The sequence below is a fragment of the Rousettus aegyptiacus genome, unplaced genomic scaffold (genome assembly GCF_014176215.1).
Source record: "Rousettus aegyptiacus isolate mRouAeg1 unplaced genomic scaffold, mRouAeg1.p scaffold_m13_p_3, whole genome shotgun sequence".
Lineage (NCBI taxonomy): Eukaryota > Metazoa > Chordata > Mammalia > Chiroptera > Pteropodidae > Rousettus > Rousettus aegyptiacus.
In genome coordinates, this window is record NW_023416306.1 from 159,166,955 (window position 1) to 159,184,301 (window position 17,347).

The following is a 17,347-nucleotide window of genomic DNA, read 5'->3' on the forward strand; positions in this document are numbered from 1 at the left end:
TGTGTGTGTGTGTGTGCACGCGCGCGTGTGTGTGAGATTGTGTTCACATGTACATGTTTCCCTATGAAATACATGGAGAAATTTGAGTTCGACTTTAAAAAATATAATCCAATTGTAGAGGTAAGCAATACCTCTGAAATGCTTAAATAGATGATATTCTATGTATTTTTAATATTTTAAAAGAGTTGCCTAGCCATAATTTTGATGAGGAAAAATACAAAAGTAGTTTTCTATTTACTACTAAATTTTGTAGAATCTCTCATATGCAGCTTTATTTTGGTGTAGTAAATTGTTTGTCAAACTAATTATCTCTTGAAATTTTATTTTAATCTTGTATTAACTTTATAATGCCCTAGACATTTTTGTATCATATTTTTAATTTATTTTGGGACTAACTTCTTTTATTTTTCTCCTGAAAATACTGATATATGTGTATTTATATATAATAATTTTACATATACATATATTATTAGATTTCATATATATCTTATGTGTGCATATATATGTTCTGTGTGTGTGTCTGCATTATAAAGGAATGGATTCAGATGAAATCATGTTTCCATCTAAGGTTTTATTTCACCAGTTAAGACACAACCAAGTCATAGAATTATATGTGAAATCTCTAACCAGGAGAAATTTAAATCCTTTTTTCTCAAATCAGAACCCTAATAGTCTGAGAATTGAGTTCTTTTCATAAGATTTAGTAGCTAGCTAGTTAAAGCGAGAGCCAATAACATGAGTCATAGCAGCTCTTTCTTTTTCTAGGCTGTAAAATGTTTTTGACATTAACAGCCTAATAAGCCAGGGTGTTTGATTCCCTTTGGAGATACTGAAAGAAACCGAGAAGGTCCTTTACTCTTCACAGGCTTGTTCTGAGACTCCAAGGAGAAAATCACTGTGGGGATTCAGATAGAGCCAGTCAATTGCCTTGTAGATGTGGACTTCTTTTCACATCCATGAATATATTACAGACAGTTTTCTCAGACAATCTCCAGCCAATCCTATGCCTTAAATGAGACATCTGGCAGTCACCCTGCACTGCTGTCTTTAGTAACTACAATGGAGAGCTTTCTTTGCAGGGAATGTTAATACTGCTCTTGATCACACAGGTGACTTCAATTTCTGCAGTCATTCACTCTCTTTTTTCCACGAGCTCTTGTGACTGCCCCAGTTGGCAGTGGTAACTGGTCGTCTTGCTTCATGCTTTGAAGTTCAAATGGTATTTATATGGCTAATAGACTTTTGAGTGGATACACCCATATAAAGTAGATAGTATGCTGATTGACACATATGTCCTAGCTCATCTACTCTTCATGAAACTCTACAAGGTAGGTGGTATTATCATCTGCATTTCAAAGATGGGAAACTAAAGCTCAGAGTGTTATGTAACTTACCAGAAGTAGCAGAGCTTGTGCTGGCTGCAGGATTTGAACACATGATGCCTGGTTCTGGAATTGGCTTTTACTGCTGCCCAGTTATAAAAAAAATTTAAATGTTTAGTTATTTGTGTCAGAGTCTAGGAAATGGAACTGACTAAAGTATTACACACCCAACTGTAATGAGGATCATGATATGTGTAAGAAGCTACAAAATTAGAGTTATTTATATAAATCAGTGGTAGGTCTAAGGTGAGAGTCTGTAATGTTCATGAATTTATATTATGATAAAAGTCTAACGGAAGCTGGAAAATAAATTTCAGTTACCCAACAGGTTTCTCTCTTTCTCTCTCTCTCTCTCTCTCTCTCTCTCTCTCTCTCTCTCTCTCTCTCTCTCTTTCCCCCCTCTTTCTCTCTGTTTATCTAGCATATCAAAATTCTTAAGTATTCCTGGTCACAGTTTAGAAAAGTTTTCAAAGAATGCTTGCTTTTGCTTTGATAGACTCAGAATAGAATCACCAAATAGCCGTTGGTAAATAATGAGTAACTATGTGTTACACCTATGAGTGCATCTTTGTAAATATGATTCCTATTTGAATTGAATTATTGTATGAGCACATAGGTGTGAATGACACCTATGTGTTGGATATGTTTGTAAAAGAATACCGAGGCTATATGATGATCATGATCGGAATGTTCATATTGTAATGTTTAGAGTAATGAAGTTCATAGTAAAGAGCATCACATTTTCCCCCTGCTCATGTTGCTGAAGAATGACAGATGAAAACACCTTAGTGGTATATGCTTTAACTAGCTGGCAAAATTTTGTATTTGATAGTAAAACCCTTTTAGTAGTCTAGAAGGTGACATTGCACTTTCTTTGGATTCCGAAAAGCCACACACACGTTTCTCTCTGTCTCTCTGTCTCTCTGTCTCTGTCTCTGTCTCTGTCTCTGTCTCTCTCTCTCTCTCTCTCTCTCTCTCTCTCTCTCGTTCTCTCTCACACACACACGCGCGCGCGCGCGCACACACATGAGAGCACACAAAAACACACAAGACAAAAAATCCTTTGCATTTCTCTAGCTGTATCTATAATGCCATACATACCAACTTCCACTAGAGAGCAGTGCAGCTATTATCATTCTGCTTTGCCAGGATTCTATCAAATTTCCTTATGCTATTATTGAACATAGAAAGCATACATTAATTTAAAATCGACTGCATATGTTTGTTTTAAAAGCACTTAGCTTGTACCTGATGGTTAATAGATGTGAATTGCTTGGAGCCCTGATGCACACAGAGTAGTGAAATGTAATGAATTCGGCAAAGTTTTTACAGAAGTGTGTGTGGAGAGGTAGACAAATATGAAGTGAAGTTTTTCATTTGCCTTGATACCTTAAGGGGGAAAAAAACCCCTGAAATAATGAAGAACCATTATGAACAATCCGGTAGGTATAAGTATTAGTTTACATTTAAATGAAAATAGCTCATGAGAGAAGAAAAAGGCATATGTTTAAAATAGTTTCCAGCATCTCGTTTGAAGTGCAAAAGAGCAATTTACTGTATATTAATTTAGGTTGATGCCTCTTGTTGGCTTAGTCCTTCTTACAGATTTGTTTCTATTGACCTTGGCAGTGGGCATGTGGAACATGAGATGAAGACCGTGCAACGACTCCTTGCATGTTGAGAATCTAGAATGTTTTACACCGACTGGGGAAAAATGATGCTGGGTGACTTGTACACCCTTCATGAAGGAGAAGGGGACAGAGTGAGACCAAGCAATACGTTAGGACGTTATTCCTTTTCACTGACAAAACTTGAAAGAATAAATTTATAAACATAAGGCACCAGAAATAAAAACATCCTTTCGTTCTATTTCCTGCAGTGACAAGAGATATATATTCTAGATTGTAGACAGAGCTGGCTTGGAGATAAATTGTCTGATTTCAGCATCTCAGCAGTGGATAATAGATTCTCCTCAGAACCACATAATTAAAAAATGACATTTCTGCTACTTTGTGCCAACTCAGTCCTGCTGCTGCCCCTGGCTTCTGGGCCTGAGAGCCCTGTAGGGTACAACCAAATAAATTTTGCATTATTCAGTGGGACAATATAAGGTGGTGTTAACAAAAAAAAAAGTTCCTTCTGAAGGGACTAGAGGACTTTATTATATTTTTCTCTACAAATTGCTCTTTTTGATTTTCTGCTGCTGTATCTTTTTTTTTTTTTAATCCTGCCAACAGGAAAAGGATATGATGATGAGATTAGGATATCCACTTATTACAAGTTAGCAAGATGAAAGAGAGCATATGCGACTAGCAGGACAAATTAAGTGCCTACTTTTAGCACTTATTTTTCCTCCAAGTAGAAATTCAGAATTAGCCAAAGACGAGGCCAAATGCTATGAGAAAAAATATTAAAATCAAAGCGCTATTTAGTTCCATATCCTTAGATAGCTTCTAGATGACCGGGTTAATGCTCATGTGGATTTCTCCCCTGGGGGTTTCCTGAGAGGCCATTGAATGCAGCCTGAACAACTGCTTCTATGGGCCCCCTCAGTTCACTATATATCTCTAAAACGTGTGTGCGATAGAAACGTGTCCAATTAACAGTTATTAGAATGTGAACGGCTTTCTAAATGTCACATATCTTGTAATTAGTGAAACCAGAACTGGCGATGAATGGATCTCTCAATTCCTATTTGAGGTGTTTAAATAACAGCCAATATTCTGCAGGTGACTTTATATAAAATAATAAAAGTGCACATAAGAATATAAAACAAAAAACAAAAAAACGATGTAAGACTCCTTAAATACATTATCGAAATTTTGTAGTTTCTACTTCCAGTCCAAGGTTTCAACCCTAGGATCACAATTTATTAAGACATTCGCTACAGCTTCCTGAGATTCAGTGTTCTGGTGAACAGCCAGTGCAGTTACCCAGACTGGGCAGCATCCCTCTGAGAGTTATAAAGAACATGTAAAATGCTGTGTGCATGAAGCATCGGTCCCCTAGCATGTGCTAAAAAATGTAAGGGAACATGATTATGCATTTTAATTCACATGACAGTCTAGGAGTTCAGACTAGAGTTTGTGGACCATGATGTGCCTGGGACCACATCTTCCTTGCACTTATGGGTTGGGTAATCTGGGACAGTGATGGCAATTACGTGTTGCTCTCATAGAGGTGTGAGGGTTATGGGGGTGAATGGGTATGACCGTGGTGCCATTGCTGATGTTTAGTAAGCTCTTAGGAAACACACACACACACACACAACACACACACACACACGCACACACACACACACACACACACACACAATGCTTGTTCCTATCACTTTAAATTTATCAGTTAAGAACTCTTGCTCAATATATTGTGGATTCAAATTTGACTCCACTTAGTTGTGTGACTTTTGGCATTAAACTCTCTGTGCTACTTTTTTTTTTAACTGTAAAATGGAAATGATAATGGTACCTCTCTCGAGGGGGTGATAGGATATTAAATGAATTAATATATGTAGTAGAATGCATGGCATGTTTAAATATTCAATAGAAATTACTTCTACTACTAATAGCAGAAGTAATGGTAGTAGTATATTTACTGCTGTCTTTGGGAAAGTGAGCTCCTTGTTAAAAGCATACAAATTTGTTTACTACTACAGACATTATAAGAAGAAATGTTCTATGAAGCATAGAGAATAGAGAAAAAATAGCGATGTAAATAAATTTACAGTAGATGGAAGTTCCATATATCCACAGGGGATAATCTTATTCTCTTCCTAAATTAATGATAGGCATAATGCTGCTATGACTGAAGATTACTGCTATAGTGTAAGTGTCTGTGTTCTCTCCAAATTATGTCAAAACCCTAATGCTTGATGTGATAGTGTTAGCAGATGAGTCTTTGGGAGGTGCTTCGGTCATGAAGACGGAGTCCTTGTAAGTGGGATTAGTGCCTTTGTAAAGCAGCCTCCCAAGGAGTCCCTTTCCCTTCTGTGTAATGAGGACACAGTGAGAAGTCATGACCATCATCCACCGCCCTGGCACCCCGATCTCAGATGTCCAACCTCCACAACTATGAGAAATCGATTTCTGCTATTGATGAGCCACCACCCAGCCTGTGGTATTTGTTATCCCATTGAAAGATATTTTAACAAAAGATCAGAAAAAACGTAGCATTGCTTAAAAACTCTTGGGTATTTTCTCTTTTTTTAAATCCCGTAAGACAAAATTGAGACTTTCTACAAATTTGTTTCTAGCATAAATTTTTGTATAAGTAATTATTAATTATGAAGGAAAATTTAGTAACTTTATGATAGATAAACTTGGCTTTACTGAGTGATCAAAGTTAACATAACCAATCAAAGATAAATTGACATGAAGTTCCTCCTGATGTGATGTAATAAGAAAGATAAAGAATCATTTTAATAGTATTTTGCCAGATATGAAAAAAACTCAGTTTGATCATGAGAAACCCTTGTACAAACACAAAATAAATGATAGTATACAAAACAGCTGACCAATTCACTTCAAAAGTGTAAAGATTATAAAAGACACAAAAATACTGAGAAACTCTTATGAAGACATAACAGTTAAATGCAATGGGTGATCCTGGATTGGATACAGAAAAGGAATGTTAGACTGACAACTTGTAAAATTCAAATTGGGTCTGGAGATTAGTCAATGAGAGTATATTGGTGTTAATTTTCTGTTTTTGACAATGTACCTTGGTTCTGTAAGCTGTTAGTTAGCTTTAGGGGAAGCTGAGTAAATGAAAAACTGACTCTATCATTTTTCAAGTTCTCTAGAAATCTAAATTTTTTAAAAGTTAAAACAAAAAATTAATATTCAAAAGATATAGGCACTTTGATATTTAATGCTTAGTTTAAAAATAAAAAAGTGACAAATTTAGAAAAATTCATAAGGCTAGAGGTAATGGATTTTTAACATATGTTTGGAAAAACAATCTAATTTTCAGTAATGACAATGATAATATAATTTAATTACTTATCATAACTCCAGCGGAATGGAATCCATGCCTTATCACAACATTATAAGATAGGTATAATTGTTCTCATTTTAAAGAGCAGTTGATAAGCAATTAGAGGGTTAAATTATTTGCCAAAACACAGAGCCCAAATATGTTTTCTATGTATTAAAGAAATTTTTATTTATCGAGTACCTAATAAGACTGTCACTTTGCATATATTATGTCTAAGCCTCATGATACCACCGCAAAAATTATTAATATCCTACTTAAGAATAAGAAAATTAAATTCAGAGGGATATTAATAGTAGGTTGCTTAAATGGTCATATTTGCAGTTCTTCTGTTCTATATATTTGTCACTAACTTCCCAGGAGGACATATGGTTGATTCAAAAATCCATGTTCTCTCCTTATATATCACAATGAGTCTATATCTAAAAGCAGTCAATAGAAATATTTTTTACCATGTGTCATTTATTAAAATGAAAACATTAATAGATGTATGTATATTTATGATTAAATGAATTACATATACATATATATTTTTTAATTCTGTAAAGTGAGAAGTAGGTGACATTATTTCCAATTTGGCATACACACACGCTCTCACACACACATACATATGTACATGACTGATCTAAGAAAACTAAGCAAATGTAGAAAAACCAAAAAATTTGCTATTCATTCTTTTTTAAAAATAAATTTCTTTTTATATATTATTTGATGTGTGTCCTGATGACAAGAAATGTGCTGGCCAAAAAATAATTACTAGTTTATGTAACAGGACTTAAGTTTGAGCCTTAAGCTCTGCTCAATTTGGAGAGTCAAATTTCTCTGTTCTTTTCTGGTGCACTTGTGGACCTGTTCAGTTAAGAATTTATTTGCCTGAAGAACTGAGGAGAGAATTATCCAAAGAACAAGGAGGAGCAGACAGAGAAGATAGACAAATATTAGAGCCTCGATTTTCAGTTTGAAAGTGGATTTGGAATAGAGCATTGGGTTTAATTGTTTCTAACCATATCCAAGAAGGAGGAGGAATCAGATTGGGGACTAGGTCTTGGAGGTTTAGGGGGAGGAAACAATGCCAGGGAAAAATTAATAAGTAATCTCACTCAGAAGTGCGAAATAACAGAAAAGAAAGTGAGTTGCCTTGTCTCAGCATCTATCAACCACCCATCTGCTCGTGCCACTGAGGCTCAGAGCATATCAGGAAAGTCGATGTGTTTGTCTCCAGAGTTTCAGGAGACCTGATGTGCCTGGTGGAAGGGCTTCGACGTAAGTTCCAGAGGCTGCTGTGCAGAATCTTTTACAAAATGGGGGCCTGTGGGAGCCCCTCCAGAATCACTAGCTCAGGTTATTTGAGGAAAAGGGGAAGGAATGGAGAGTCAACATGTAATAGAGGCAATGCAATGTCCCATGCGTAGGAGGCAGGACCCCTAGAGACTTTCCAAAAGATTGAGTGAAATTGTATAGAAGAGTTTTTGCATGAATATTTTAAGTTATTTTTTGGGGGGAAATACAGTAGAATACATTTTATTCTATTTAATGCATTCACTCTTACAGTGGTCTTGGGAAACAAGAGATACCAAATATTGAGTTGCCACTGTTTTATTTAGAAAGAAAACAGTTTTCTAAAAGTTTTTTTTTAAGCAAATACACATAAACCTATTCCTTCAACAAGTTAAGGTACATTAAAAAGTTTTTTTTTAATTACCCCAAAAGTTCTAATGGCTTAAACTGAAAATCAATTCTAAGAACAGTTCTAAGAGGGGCATAGTTTGGGCAAGCAGGTCTTTTCCAGGTGATCATTCTGAGTCCAAATTTGAAGAAGCTCTGTTCTCTTCTATTGCCCTGAAGTCACCACCTTCCTGATGGCCAGAGGGAAAAATCAGAATGGGGCTACACAAGGAAGGGTGTTATAAGCCAAGACCGTAAGTAGCCCATGGCCCTCCACTTTGCCTTCCAATTCTTGTCCCAAAGTAATTGCTGGAGAGCTGGTGACTGGCATGTGCGAGCCTAAGAAGAAGAAACTAGAGATTTGGCAAGTAGCCAGGGATCCCTGACACACTCAATGGGCATTTTTTGAATTAGGTTTTTAACATACTCAATAAGCACTGTGAGGGTCGGACACTTAGTAAAGGGCCTGCAAATAATAAATAGTCAATAAATCCTTGTGAATCAACAAATGAGTCACATCTTCTAAAATAAACCTAATTTTTTAAGTAACTAGTAAAATGTCTAAAGGAAAGTTAACCATTACATTTCATTATGTAGAGAAATAATTTAGTTAGAACTAACTTTATTTGACTATTCAATAAATTTATTCATTGTACATTTATGGAAATAAGGGATATATCAGTGAAAAAAGATCACTCAGTTTCCTGCTTTTACAGAGAATACATTCTAATGGCAACGTCAGCAAAGGAACAAATGAGTCATGACATATATTCATTCATTCAATGTATTATAATTTAAGTATTAATTATGTTTGAGGTACTGTTCTAGATGCTAGAGAATTGAGTGAACATTAAATATAAAAATATTTTCCTTCAGAGAACTTGTATTCTAGCGAGAGAGACTACAAACAAAATAAATCAATATCAATATATTACAGCCAAGTTCACGGATGACACTTTTGACCTGAGCACAAGTGTCACAAAACTACTCTATTGTCAAGGACTATAGCTGTAGCCTGTAGAACTATGTCATTTCTCCATATGCTTCTATGGCGTTAACCTCACTCTCATTTTATGGAAGTATTGAGTAAGACAGTCCTTCATGGGTTTCCTGAATTCCTACTTGTATCTTTAGGCATATCAAGAATGCCAGGTCTTGAAGGCTCTTTACCTGGTCCATTTCTCAGAGTTGTTTTTGTAGAGAGCAACCTCGAGGTAATGTGTGCTTCAGGGACGGAGAGCAAGTTTTCTTACTGCTTGCTATACAAGCAGTGGATTATGCAAAGTCAGTTTCTCGCAGCCGTAAAAATCTATTGATCATATAGCATTTATGTGGTACCCTCCACATCATGGGACTTGGGGGCATAGGAAACAACACGAATATGGTAATCCTCATGCTATTTGTATTGTCTCTGACCCAGTTTTGTGTCTCCTAACAGAATCCATAAAACAATATAGGTTTCTTCTTAGTTAAGATGGAGGTATAATCAAATCCAAGACCCCATAAGAAGTCTACAGATAGAGTTCACTGTTGGTTAAGCTGTGTTTGAGATATTTATTAAACATCCAAGTAGAGATGTCTATTGTGCATTAGGATGTACAGCTCTGGAGTTCAGATGAGAGGTCCAGGCTGCAGGTAACATCTATAAGTCATCAGGATATACGTGTATTTAAAGCTTTGAGACTTAATGAGTTCACAAAGGGAGTAAATATATTTAGACAAGAGTAACCAGGACCCAGAGTAAAGACACTTCAATGTCGATATGACAGCAAATGCCAAGAAATGCCATGGAGTGTTAAGTGCTACTTTATTGCTGTGGCAAAAAAATGACACCAACTTCTGAGAGAGAGGTGCACGGATATGTACTCTGAAGTATGACAGCCAGACATATATCTTTATCTCATCTTATACTGCTTACATTCTTAAAAAATTGGATATATTTTATTTCTTAAATACATCTACAACTTTTCCTGCCATACAGTCTTACGTTATTTATACTACTGGGCTTGGGATGCTCTCTTCATCTCACTTCTATTAAGAAACTCCTTCTGCCCTTTTAGATCTCTGCTAAAATGTCATCTCTTCAGTGAGGCTTATTGCAACCACCTCACACCCAGTTACATACTATCAAAATACATGTGCATTTCCTTTATTGCATGTGTCATGTTTTTTATATTTATTTATGTTTAAAGTTATATTATTTTAGATGTCGTTACATATTTACTTATACACAGATAATATCCCTCATAAGGTTCCACGAGAGCACAGATACCAACAGTCTTATTCTCTGCTACATTCCCGACATCAGGTCCAGTGCTTGGAATTCGGAAATAAATATTTGGAGAATGAATCTCGGACCTGCTGTTTAAACTTTGGCCTCTTCATTCATCTGAGCTTCTATTCACTCAGTTGTAGAATGATATCAATTTTATAGTTTTAAGAATTAATTAACCTCTCTTATATATGCTGACACATAGTAGGCCCTCAGTAAATAAACATTAATCACTTAGTACTGGAGAACTATATGGGAAAAATACACTAAAGAGGAACATCGTTTATTCAAAGGGAATAAATGAATGGGTTAGACTAGGCTATGAATGAATAATGAGCACATATAGAAGAAAAACTAATAGACAGAATGAAACTTCAAAGACTGAGAGGTTGGAAAAAATTCAAAGTGAAGCTGAAGAAGCTAGAACCAAAAATGAGTAAAGATCTAAGCAACGAAATGAAAAGAACACTGCACAAGAAGTGTCTATAAATCTAAGGAATTTCTCTGATTCAGAGGGAGCAAGAGATCAGCAAAGAAAAAGATCGGTAGTGAGGGATGGCTGAGATTGTTCTTGATAGAAGCAGCTGTGCTGTCATAAAATCCAACATAATACTTTCTTCTCAAAATAATAAAAGAGAATGATGAGAAGAGTTGCAGCAAACAGGTACAACTTCCAGAACAAGTGTTCAGTGTGGATTTTGAAAACTACTAATCTTGGGTCTAAATAACTGATTAAAAATTAAACATTACACGACCTTGACCAAACTCTCAGAAAATTCCAGAATTCGTAAGATGTCAAAGTGTTGTAGTTTGAGAGGCTTCACATTAGTACATGTGTAGTGTTGTCCTCTGAGATGGCTTTCTTTAAAAGAACATTGTGGTTAAAAAACGTCCTTGAAATGTATTTCCTGATTGTAAGTTTTATATCCTCTTATCTTCCCAGTTTTGTGCTTGTGAATTTTATCATTTTTGTAGATCTTCTTATGCGTGATGGGAAGCAGTCTGGTATTGAGAGATCTTTAAATTCATTTGATTAAATACGATGCTTATGAGTGTTATCATCTTCTGCCTCCTCTTCATCATTACGATCATCAGTATCATGAATCAAGTTAGTACTCTGAGTCAGTCACAGGCTGATGTTTTCCCTGTATCAGCTCAGTCCATCTTCACAACCAGAGAATGAGGCAAGTATTTTACTGAAGAGGAAATTAACTCTCAGAGATACTTACTATCTGACCCTGGGTCACGTTATAGCTGATAAATGGTTGTACTGGGGTTTCTTTCTCAACCTTTATTTCTTTGATGAAGAGGACAGAGAGGAAAGTCACCACTGAGAAGCAGAGGCAGAAGGTACAGTAAGGTGTCGAAGAGGCTGACAGGTGTTCTGGTTTAGGAAAGTGATGATAGGGATCGTGGGAGAGAAAAATTAATTTTTCTCTATCCTTCTGAGTTCTTAGCTGAGGCCTCAATAATAAAAGACAGATGAACAAGAGAAAAACAAACATAAGTTTATTAACCTGTATATCTCATGTGTACACGGAAGAATACCCAGGGAAAATGAGTAACTCCTGAAATTGTGTTAGAATTCAGGATTGAATGTCTTAACAGGGAAAGAGAAAGAGGGATGCAGACCTCTTAGGGAAGAAAAAAATAACTTTTAGGAAAGATAAAGAACGGATGGCTTTAGATACCCTTAGATGAACAGGAGGGAGGGATGATGGTGTGTGGAAAAGTCTGTCCGGGTGTGGTGGACACTGGTGACACTGGTCTAGTCTCCTCCCGACATGAGTCAATCTTTTCTGGTTGATGAAACTACTTGGGAGGGTATTTATGCAATTGCATCTCTTTTGGAGGATCTGTCTTTAGGCAGAGAAAGCCACTCCTCACATTTGCTGTTTTTCAAGTGCCTACAGATCAAAATCATCAATATGCCAAAGTGACATATTTTGGGTGGCATCTTTTGTCACCCTTCAGAGTCATGTTCAGATGATAGAAAGCCGAAGCCACACAGGATATCACAGTGACTTAGGATAGTGTTGAGTGTGACCTACCTTGGATGCTATCTCCAGAAAGGAATTAAAATGAAAAAATAATATGAATAGAGAAATCCAAGTGATATTCTCCATGGGCAGGTGTGTGAGGTAGAATTGGAAAAACACAGGCTGCACTGAACTTACTTTTTCACCACCAAACCTTGCACATGAACTGAGAGCGTTTTGTGTTATAAAATTTATTAATACGTGACAGGTAGGAAATATGTTTCTATTTGCTATGTTAATACCTAGTGCTATAAGCTTCTTCCTTCTCTAGAAATCACATGCTTAATCATTTGAGCGATGTTCATATTAGCAGGAGGAATCAAGCAAGCCCAGAGATGGTGGACTTTTCTATTCAGAACTATTTCAACATTACCATCTGGAATCCCACTCTTTTGGCTTTTGTTCCATTTCTGCTACATTATGTCCAGGCCTCGAGAAGACTTAAATTCCCTCAGCAGATTAGAGCCAAACCCAGCATTAATTTAGGGCTGTAGTGCATTCACACTGGCTCCATTCTCTTTTAAACAATTTCTCTAGACCTTTCTGGGGGTACTATTACTTTTTTTTTTTTTTAAAGAGGGAAATACATTTCTAAAACCCTGAGTCTAATTGCTGGCTATAAAGTAACTATGGCTTTAGTATAGATGCTTCTCTTTCCACAGCAAGAATGATTGGGCAAATGTACAATGTGGAGGCCAGGAGAGGGCTTGGGCAGTGGAAAGTGGGTTACTGCTGACCACAAAGATGCAGGAATTCAGCCATGTCCATACAGCTTCTGGACCAGACAAATATCTTTGTTCAGAGAGGGTTTCTGCTGAGATGACATTTCTGCAAACCAAATGGGTTCAAGTTCCATGGAAAGTAATGGGGTCTTTGAGAAGCCAGGAAAATAAGGCTATTAATGGAGTAAGAGTTATAAATGCCATACGGCATATGGAATAAATTGTGAAGAAGTAATCTTGAGACTAGAAGTCATAGATTTAATAAGACTCCATTTGCACCACATATACAAACAGAGTTAGGAATAAACCTTATACGAGGGCATGGGCAAAGCAGCACAAGAGCATTTAACAACTTATTCACAATTTTTTATTTGTTAGTTTTTATAAAAGGAAGACTAAATGGTATCCTACTCACTTAACTCTTGCAAACAAATACATGTCATAAAATAAATGTGATGCATAAACAATGATTTTTAAGATTTTTCTACCTCTGATAGTATATTTATAAATTTTGATATTTCATCAAGAAAATTTATGCCTCCATAGCTTGATATAACTTTTTAAAATCTCTTTTTGTAGCATTGGAGCTGAGGAGAACTAGCAACATTTGAAAGCTGACATTTTTCTGTTTGCAAAGTTAATTTAATTTTATGTTTCACTTAGTTATGTACATATAGTGATCCATTTAACTTTCAGTCTCGCAAACATTTTCTCTCTATTCTTGTGTTTGGAATTCTTAAACTATGGGTAAAAGTTAAGTGTACTACTACTTGAGCTTCTTTTCAATGCAAAAAAAAAAAAAATGGTGGTGCGACACTCCATATTAAACCCCAAATTACAAAGAAAATATTAACTTTAAATGTGAATTTACTGGTATTTTCAATTTTCTATTTCTACAAAATAAAATGGAATTTAATATAAACTGGTTACTTAAAGTATCATCTTTTAAAGCTCCATAATCTGTACTTCAGACAGTAAAAACAAATGCAGTTGAAATTAAAACTCTTCACTAATGGCAATTATATTAAAGATTGAAACAAGTAGTTTTGGGTGATATTAGTGTACATAGTGTGACAAGTCTCCTTAAAACACTGGATTACATTATTTCAGGATTTGAGTCATTCTTTTAAATTATCAAATAATATTTTGCACATAAAATTAATATATTTTATATGTTTACATTATAAGCCACTAATAAACTCCTGTGTATACAGTCTTTATTTAAGCTACCCATGCCCCTACTCTATTCACATGACCTTGACACTTTTCCCAGGCTAATCACTAACTTAAATCTTATGTTTACAATATTTTTATACTTTGTAACTAAAATTTTACCACACATATATGTAGTTTGAACCAATTTGTTCCTTAATTGCCTTTATTTTAAAAGTTTATAAAAGTATTGTCACATTGTAGGTCGTCCTCTGTAATTGGTTTGATTTTGCTCAACATTGTTTCTATTATCTACATTTTGTTGCGTGTTGCCGTAGATTATTTATTTTCACTGTTGTACATATTGTTTTGAGTGGCTATCCTTATATTTATATTTATCATCCTGATGATTAACATTTGTATTGTTTTTAGTTTATTTTTTGGTTTTATTTTAGTTATTACAAATACTGCTACTATAAATTGTATTTTACATGTCTCTTACTTTGTGAAATACTTTCAAACTTTTTTGACAATGATCCACAACTAGAAAAAAAAATTACATTGTGGCTAGGAAAATATGGTGAAGAATTATGCAGAATGTGGGATATTATATTACTTTCGAGCTAATAAACTAGCCCGTTATTATTTCATGGATGCTGGCAGAAGACACAAAACTCTTGAGTTGGAGACACAAGATCTCATTACTTATGGCAAAAGCAGTAGCCAGAGCTTCATGTTTGGTGGCATCAATTTCCCACGCTTCCTAGTCCCACAGGTGTGACACAAAGTGTCCGTGATGGAAGCCTGAACATGCAGTGGATTGTGTTACAGGAGAGAAACGGTGAGCTTAGGTGATCTTCCGCTTACCTGGTATGCCTGCACTATGTCTCAGAGGAAGCACTGCCTCATCCCTCACCACTGTTCACTGCAATCATAACCCTGCGCAGTACACTCGGCAAAGAGTAGGCAGAGCTTTAAACTCTTGCCACATCCAGCAGGAGTGTGCAGGGCCCATCGTGGATTGCTAGAGGCAATTGCAGTTTCCTCTACCGACAAATATGACTAGAGCCTTTATCTTTGACGTGTTAGGTGAATATGGATCTTTTCTATTTTATTTCATTTAAAAAAATGCTCTGTATGACCCTCAAAAATGATTGCACAATCTAATACATAGCAACCATCAATTTAAAAACCAACCATCCAAACAAAAATCAATATGTTAAGTCATATTGAGAATATAATTGCTGGATTACATTCAGCCTTAAAAAATAAGACATAATTTGTCAGTTATCACTCTTTTATTCACAAGCACTATATATATGAACGTTCCCCTGTGCTACATCTTCACCACCATCTGATTTTGTTAGACATTTTATATTTCGATAAATAACTGATACATAATTGTATCCGATTTGGTTGTATTTTGCATTTAAATTATTTTTAATGAATAACAATAATCATTAATTATTAATAAGCATTTTCATATGTATGTAGGACATTTGTGTTTTCTTTTCTGACAAACGCCTATACACAACTTCAGCTCATTTTAAAATTGGGATAGTTGTCCCTTTCAAATTGATACATGAATTCTTTACATTTGTCATTTATACATATCACTAATACCTTTGGTGACTTGATTTTTCACTCAATTTCTGTGTCCTTTCTAAATCATATTTCTTTTAATATTTTTCTATTTTCTATTTTTAATTTATAGCTTGTACTTTTCATCACGTAAGAAATCATTCTAGAGAATTCATTAGTCATGAAGCTATTCTAATTTTCCTTCAAAAAGTTTTAAATGCCCCAATACATCTAGACTGATTAAATCATTCAAATGACTCAAATATCTAGGAAAAATCATTTAAAAAAGAAATAAGCCTATACATAGGAAATTATAAAACATTATTTAGGGAGAATCAATATTTTGAATGAAGAATATTTATAAAATAGAAGGCTTACTACATACAGAAACCAATTATTTTTAAATTCATCCCTAATTTACTGAAATTTCCCTAGAAAAAAAAAATCCTAATAGAAGTTTTTGTTGAAATTTAGAAGCTGATTGTCAAATACATATAAACATTCAAAGGGCCGAGAATAGCCAATGCAATTTTGAAGAAAGAGACTAAACTAGGAGGACTAAGACTCTTAGATAGCAAGAATTTCTTGAAAGCTAAAGTAATTAAGAGTGTGTTATTGATGCAAGATTAGACGAGTCACCCAAGAGAAAAAGTAGTTTAGAAACAGACATGGACATCTATAGGTATTTGATTAATGGAAAAGATGTCATAAAGGAAGGGTGAGAAAAAGAAAGTCATTTAAATAAAATAGACTTTATAATTGGATAACTCCCAAAAGCGAGATTTCTATTTACTCACAGTATAAATAGCACTTTCGATTTTTACGTGAAAAGTCTAAAAAATAAATAAATATCTCAGAACATATTGCGAATATTTTCATTACAGTGTGAGTACAAAGATTATAAAGATTAAACAAGACACACACAATAAAACCTCTGACTATACAGAAAAAAATGACACACTACACGGAAATTAAGAGACTATGTTTATCAATATATAATACCAAAGTGAAAAGGCCAGCTGTGGAGTAGAATGTTTGCATACATATGACTGAAAAAAATTTGTTTCCAGAATATATTTAAAAATTCCTTTACAGTAGTAAATGAGAGAAAAAAATATTGAAAACGTGACCCAAAGACTTGAACAAGAACTTTACAAAAGAAGATATTCAAATGGACATAAATACTTGAAAATATACTCAATCTCATTAGTCAGCTAAGAATTTTAAACTCAAACTACAATAACATATGCCCAGAGAGGTTACAAATAAAAAGAGTTAAAATATTCTATGTTGGTGAGGATGTAGAACTTTTTGGGGAGAGAGGGGGACATTGTTTATGTATATGAGTGGATAGCTTTTCTTGGCTATAATCCTCTAGAGAATCTTTATAGTATAAAATATCCCAATCATAAGTAGACTGATCTATGGTAACTTTATAATCTATGAACGAGTTCAACTAATACACTTTATAATTCTACCATGTTTCATTATGAAACTTGTTCTGTGACCTCCTAACACATTTCTAGAAATACTATTCTCTAA